We start from the raw sequence: 7,690 nt of genomic DNA on the forward strand, positions 1-7,690 counted from the left end.
CAGTGTTCTGCTTGCATGTATGCCTGCATGCTAGAAGAGGGCACCAGATCTCATTACAGATGGTTGTGAGCCACCATGCGGTTGCTAGGAATTGAACTCAGGACCTCTGGAAGAGCAGCCAGTGCTCTTAACCTCTGAGCCATCTCTCCAGCCCGCCATCTGAATTATTAGATAAACTATCTGGTTACCTCAATGCTTGTGTTCAGCTAGCCCTTGTATAGTAGCTCAATGCTACATCACAATGCTCACATTATTCATATCGCTTTACCTCATCATATATGGATTATATTATTCTTTTTGTTGTTTTTAAGATAGGGTCTCATGTGGTTCAGGCTTCACCTGTGTGGTGAGTTCCACACACAAACCATCCCAGAAGTCACTTTGATGCCCTCAGAGAAAGCACAGTTTGTTGAAAAGAGACCAGGGGCCTCTGTAGTGAGACAGGGAGCAGGATGAGAAAAAGATAACCAACAAATGTTTCCAGGGTGCCCAAAATGCCAATCAGAGAGAGAGGGAATGCCAGTGCTCTTGGCTTTCTCCATTTCCCCTTTCTAGTCCATTAGCCCCACCCCCTGGCCTATGGATAGCACCGCTTACATTCAGGGCTGGAAACACTGAAAATAGAACTGACTGTGAGGTGACATTGTCAATGGTCATCTGAGCTCTGCTGAGAGAGAGAAAGCTCTGGTCCGAGGTCATATCCTGTTCGCATCCTGTGATTGATCCATGTGTATTGTTAGGTAGAAGCATGCTCCTATTCAGGTCTCTTCTGTGCTGGCGCTCTGAATCTAGTTCTCTGAAACCCACTGAGTACATTGCTTTCCTAAGCTGTCTTTCTTGTAGGTAGAAGTGTTTTAATCAGAAACTGGAATGCTTAGCAGCTCTGGTTTATGGTGAAAATTAATCCATCAGCATTCCTTCGTTTACATGAATTGCTGACTCATGGCATCTGCAGAAGTTCTTTTCCGAGCTTGTGTGTCTGAGGAGTGCAGAAGTCCTGGTGTTTTCTTTTCCTTTTTCCTTTTTTTTTTTTTTTTTTTTTTTCAGAGCTGAGGACCGAACCCAGGGCCTTGTGTTTGCAAGGCAAGCGCTCTACCACTAAGCTAAATCCCCAACCCCCCTGGTGTTTTCATGGTACCTAATAACCTGTGAATCTGTGAACAAACACATTGCCGTGTATACCACCCATCACCCAGTTCTTGGGTATTAGTTTGAGGCCTCAGTATCGTATACCAGAATAGCACTGCAAGCTGCATTTATTCCTGATATCGATTAGGCCGGGTCTGAGCTGACACAACAGTCTCTTTTAGATTCAGCATCTCTTGCTGTCAGCCTCATGATCTGCCTGGCTGCTCTTCTGATCTTAGGTGAACAGACTTAAATCTTACAATAACAGATGTTTCATCTACAAAAAAAGCACACCCAAGTGCTTGTATGTTTGTAAGAAATCTTATTTATGCTGATTATCATAATGAATATATAAATGAAAACCAAAACAAGATACTATTTCATACCTTTTGGAAACTCTAAAATTTAGAAGTCAGCTGGGCATGGTGGCACATGTCTGTAATCACAGCATTTTAGGAAGCTGAGGCAGAACTGCTACTTTGATGCCAGCTGGGGATCCATGGTGAGTTTCAGACCAGCTTTGGGCTACATAGCAACACCCTGTTAAAAAGCCAAACCAGGGGCTGGAGAGATGGCTCAGAGGTTAAGAGCACTGACTGCTCTTCCAGAGGACCCAAATTCAATTCCCAGCACCTACATGGTGGCTCACTACCATCTGTAATGAGATCTGGCGCCCTCTTCTGTATACATAATAAATAAATAAATCTTTAAAAAAAAAAAAAAAACCAAACCAAACAAAAAAGTTTAGTAATACCAAGTGTTGGCGAGCTCTAGAGAAAATAGGAGCCTCATGCAATTCTGGTGGGAGTGCAAATTGGCATAATAACTTGGAAAGTCTGTTGGGCAGTATGTATTAAGGTTGGCCAATGCCTTTATTCAATAGCCCAACAATTAATTTCCAAAGTATTTGTCTTAGTTTGGTTTCTACGGTTGTGATAAAGACCATGACCAAAAGCAACTTGGGAAGGAATTTTTATTTGGCTGACACATTCCTATCAGAGTCCATCATGAGTGGAAGTCAGGGCAGTCAAGGCAGAACTGAAACAGAGGCTTACACTACTTAGGTCCTTGCTCCCCACGGCTTGTTCAGCTACCTTTCTTACACAAACCAGGACCAGTGGTGGAACTGCCAACAGTGGGCTGGGCCCTCCCACATTAAACATTTTAAATCAAGACAATGCCCCCGCAGACTTGCCTACAGACCAATCTGGTTGAGGTAATTCCTCAATTGAAGTTCCCTCTTCCCAGATGACTTTAGTTTGTGTCAGTTTAACAAAACAAAAGAAAACAAAACAACATTGTTCTAGAGCGTACAGCAGTAATGCATAAGTATGCTCACCAAAACACATAAATGAGAGTTTTCATTATGCAGAGTAGCTTTAAGTGGGAAATAATCCAAATGTGTACCAACATGAGAATACTCATACACAAAAGTATACTAAACTGTATACTACAAAGCATGAAAATGAAGAAAGTGTTACCATTCACAACAACCTGGAAGCATCTCATTGACCTTGGCTGAATGAGGGCAGTGTGGCAGAATGCTTGCTAGCAAGTGTAAGACCCTACATTTGATCTCTAGTACCACAGTTAAAAAAAAAAGTTGCCGGGCGGTGGTGGTGCACGCCTTTAATCCTAGCACTTGGGAGGCAGAGGCAGGAGGATCTCTGGGAGTTTGAGGCCAGCCTGTTCTACAAAGTGAGTTCCAGGAAAGGCGCAAAGCTACACAGAGAAACCCTGTCTCGAAAAACAAAACACAAAACAAAAAAATGTTCAATGAAAGCCAGACATAAAAGTCTGTGTATACAGTATTATTCCAGTTAGAACACATTTAAGAATGAACAGGGGCTGGAGAGATGGCTCAGAGGTTAAGAGCACTAGCTGCTCTTCCAGAGGTCCTGAGTTCAATTCCCAGCAACCACATGGTGGCTCACAAACATCTGTAATAAGATCTGGTGCCCTGCCGGGCAGTGGTGACACACCACTTTAATCCCAGCACTTGGGAGGCAGAGGCAGGTGGATCTCTGTGAGTTTGGCCTGGTCTACAGAGTGACCAGGGCTGTTTTACCGAGAAACCCTGTCTCAAAAAAACCTAAATAAATAAATAAATAAATAAAATGAACAAAATAAATTACAGTGTTAAACGTCATGGCTAATGTTTGCCTTTGGTGGAGGCATGAATAATGATGGGGCAGCATGGGAAGAGCTTCTCAGGTATTAAGGTTTTCATCTGCCTTTATCTGGCCAGTGATTATATGAATGTGCTCACTTTGTGAGAACTACTAAAATTGTATAATTATAATCTGTGCACTTTTCTTGTCTGGACCTTCTCATATAGCTATATGAAGTATGGAAGCAGTTAATTTCAGCTGTCCCTTAGCTGGGGCAAATCAGGAGACTTAGGTTTGCAACATGTGTCTATCGTGTTCTCATGGTGATAGCCGAGATGCAAATGGACACCTCCCAACGTGCAAGTCCATTTCAAAACTTTGCTTCTGTCATATCTGCCAACAAAGCATTGGCCAAAGCAAGTCACATGATAGAAACAGGGATTAAGGTGTGGGGCAGAATACTTCACTCATAGTGGGAGGGTCATGCTATGTCATATGGTAAAGGGAATGAATATAAGGAGGGTAATAATTTGGCCATCGACGCAATCCACCACAATGCAGAGGAAAAGGGAAAATTAAGATAATACAATAAAATCACCTAATAATTAGCAGAGAGCACTTGAGGGGCACAGAATAGGGCATGTTCCATATTTTGTAGTTCTGGGGATATAAACCATTATTTTTTCTCATATTAAAATTATTCCTTCATAAGCTTATGTGTGGATATGTCCTTTTCAGGGCCATGAAACTTCTAGTATATACTTAATTTCTACATTCTCCTTTTTTCCCTCTTTCTTTCGTTTTTTTTTTTTTTAACAGTTCCTCAAACAATGCTTATGCATAGAACAGACAGGCACCTGAACTTTTTTGGCAATAAAATTCCAGCCTAAAGGCAATCATTACATCTTTGCCCATTTCATTTCCAGCTCCAGAAGAAAGAGACCCACATACACAGCAAGACATATCTTTGGCATTTTATAAAAATTTCTGAAATCTCATTGTTTAGTTTTAGGCTAGACCCCAACCAAAAGAAGAATCAGTGGAGTTCTAGCCCAATGACTGATAAGTGGCATCACTCAAATTTTCAAGCGTTTCTTTATGTCCTTTAAAAACATGGTAAAATATGCATAACATAAACTGATCATTTAAATTCTACACACACACACACACACACACACACACACACACACACACACATACATAATGGGAGGCCAGGGATGTGGTTTAGTGGTAGAGCACTTGCCTAACATATATAAAAAAAGGATAAGGTAAACGTAAAATGTTAACAATTAGGACTTTAGGTAAAGGGTAGGAATGAGTTATTTTGTATAATTTTTGAAGTATTTTATTTTTATGTGTATGAGTGTTTGCTTACATGAATGTATGTCATGTGGGACTTGCACCTGCAGAGGTCAGAAGAGTCAGATCCTCTGGAACTGAGTTTGGATGGTTATAAGCCACCAAATGGATGCTAGGAACTGAACTCTGGTCCTTGGCAAGAACAACAAGTGCTCTTAACCAGTGAGCCACCTCTGAAGCCCCTGTTTTGTATAATTTTTGCAACTTTACTATCAACTTGAAATAACTTGGAAATAGTAAAAACATTACTTTTTCAAAAGACAATTTCAGCATGTGTGAAAATATTCAAGTTAAGTGAAATATGTAGATTACTAAACAAATGTGCAGTATAAATTTTGTTGACTGCATATATTTAGTTGGATATATTGCTCATGCACAGTTAGTTCAAAAATATAGTTCATAGATATTTTAGGAGCATAAAAAAAGTAACAATTGTCATCTGTTGGTAAGAAATAGCCATGCCCAATTTAGAACAAAAGAAAGTTGAAGAATTTGTGTTACCAGACATCAAGACCTACTTTAAAGGTACAGGGATTGGGGGCTGGAGAGATGGCTCAGTGGTTAAGAGCACTGGCTCTTCCTGGGCCTCAGGTTCAACTCCCAGCACCCACATAGCAACTAACAATAATCTCTAACTCAAGTTCCAGAGGATCAGTGCTCTCTTCTGGTCTCTTCCAGCACTACACACACATGGCATACAGATATACATGCATAAGTCCATACAGATAAAATTAAAAAAATAAATATTAAAAAAAATAAAGGTACAGAAATTCAGGCTAGAGAGATGGCTCAGCAGTTAAAAGCACTGGTTGGTCTTCCAGGAGACCCAGGTTTAATTCCCAGCACCCATATGGTAGCTTACAACCTATGTAACTGCAACTGGAGAGATCTGACATCCTCTTCTGCCCTCCAAGGGCACTAGGCATGCTTGCGGTGCACAGACATGCATGTGGTGCACAGACATGCATGCAGACAAAACGCCGATACACATAACAATTTTTTAAAATCTACAAATGTTATATAAAATACATTTTAAAAAAGTCACATAGCTGTAATTACAGGAGAATCAAGAAATCCTCAGATGCCAAAGACAAAAGAGGAACTGAAAATATCAGTGGAGATGAGAGTTGATGAGTATCTCCCCATAAGGATCTGTGGTTCTAGACATTTGGCTTGGGAGTTTTTGGTTTGGGGGCCCGGGGCCTCTCAGAGGTTGAAACTGATCAACTCAGTATGAAGTGGAAACTCTTAAAATATTTGCTAAGTGGAAGATCAGATTGCTAAAAAAATAATTAGGCACACAAGAAGACAAGGGAAATTCTCTCTGCTTGGCTTTGAAGATAGGATCTGGAACAGGCCCCTGTGTAAGAAGAGTTATTTCCTTACCATGTGAAACCTCAAGCTTGCACTTTGCATAAGATTGAGGTCAAACTTTCTAAGACCATCCAGGGATATCCATAGTTCGTCCCACGGATCTTGACAAACCAAGTGTTAATCCACTGGCATAGCACTAGCAACATCCATATATCCAAAGAGTGTCACACACACAAATATTCATAGAATAAGAGAATGTAAAAAAGAGCGGAAAAATACATCCTCTCAAAAAAAAAAAAAAGTCAGCAGGAAAACAATAGTCAACACTAAAAAATGTCAAATAGGATGTCAATCTGAATGAAAACAAATGTCCAAAGATACCGAAGAAGACATCAAGGCTTTAAAAATAATACATAGAGAGATGGCTCAGAGGTTAAGAGTACTGCTTTCTCTTCCAGAGGTCCTGAGTTCAATTCCCAGCAACCACATGGTGGCTCACAACCATCTGTAATGAGATCTGGTGCCCTCTTCTGGCCTGCAGAGATACGTGCAGACAGAACACTGTATACATAATAAATAAATCTTTAAAAAAAAAAAAGAATAATACATAAGCCATTGCTGTTAACCACTGACTCACTTCCCCAGTTCCAACATTTGTGCTTGTAGCAGGAACTGTTATAGATGAGTTTCAATGACTTTCTTGTGCCACTCAGAAATCCTCATATTTTTATAAACTTATTAAAAATTATTTCAAAAATAAAAATGTTAGCTGGGTGGTGGTGGCACACGCCTTTAATCCCAGCACGCGGGAGGCAGAGGCAGGCGGATCTCTGTGAGTTCGAGGCCAGCCTGGGCTACAGAAAGAGTTCCAGGAAAGGTGCCAAAGCTATACAGAGAAACTCTGCCTGGAAAAACAAAACAAACAAAAAAATGTTGAGATGGGGAGATAGTTTAGTGGACAAAAGCACTTGCTTTCCACAAAAGCTTGACTATCTGAATTTGGATCCCCAGAACCCACAGAAAAGCTGGAGGCAATAGTGTAGGCATTTGTAACCCCAGAACACCCCTAGTGGGAGACAGGAGGTTGAAAGAGGCAACTTCCAGAAGCCCCTGGGCCAGCATTGAAGAAACTGTTTCAAACAGGATGGAAAGGTGAGGACCATCACCTGGATTGTCACCTGACCTCATTTTTGTCACGGCACACCCCCCCTACATCTACTACACCCATGAACATGCATACACTCCCCCCAAAATAATACTAATAAAAATTTAAATGTCCATTCTTACAATTTGTTTTTCAATAGAATTACTGATTTGGCCCAATAATCTCTTGAACGTTTAATGAATGATCATCCAGCATTTTCTTAGAGCTGACAAGGATATCAGTGTTTCCAAATATGAACTGGCTTAAGAACCTGGTCTTGGACTCCTTCCTTCTTGCCAAATAGCTATCTTTGTCTTTTGTCTAGGATTCTTTTTTTCTTTTTTGGACCTTTGCTTTGCAGCACAGTTCTTACTTAATAACTGGGTCTCCACAGAACCTGTCTGGATGATCCTAGCTTATCCCTTCATGAGTTTGCACACTTACACCATCATCATGTTGCAGTTGAGATCTCCTTTCTTGGGAACAAAAGGCTACACACAATAAGGCAGTCCTATCTGAGAAACAGTTTCGGCCTGGATCATTCATTTAACGCATATTTATTGTTAACCTACTATGTTTCAGGTCCTGGTCAGCTACGGAAGACAAAATAAACAAGACAGGGTCCATTTTTTTC

The sequence above is a fragment of the Peromyscus eremicus genome, chromosome 7 (genome assembly GCF_949786415.1).
Source record: "Peromyscus eremicus chromosome 7, PerEre_H2_v1, whole genome shotgun sequence".
Classification (NCBI taxonomy): Eukaryota; Metazoa; Chordata; class Mammalia; order Rodentia; family Cricetidae; genus Peromyscus; species Peromyscus eremicus.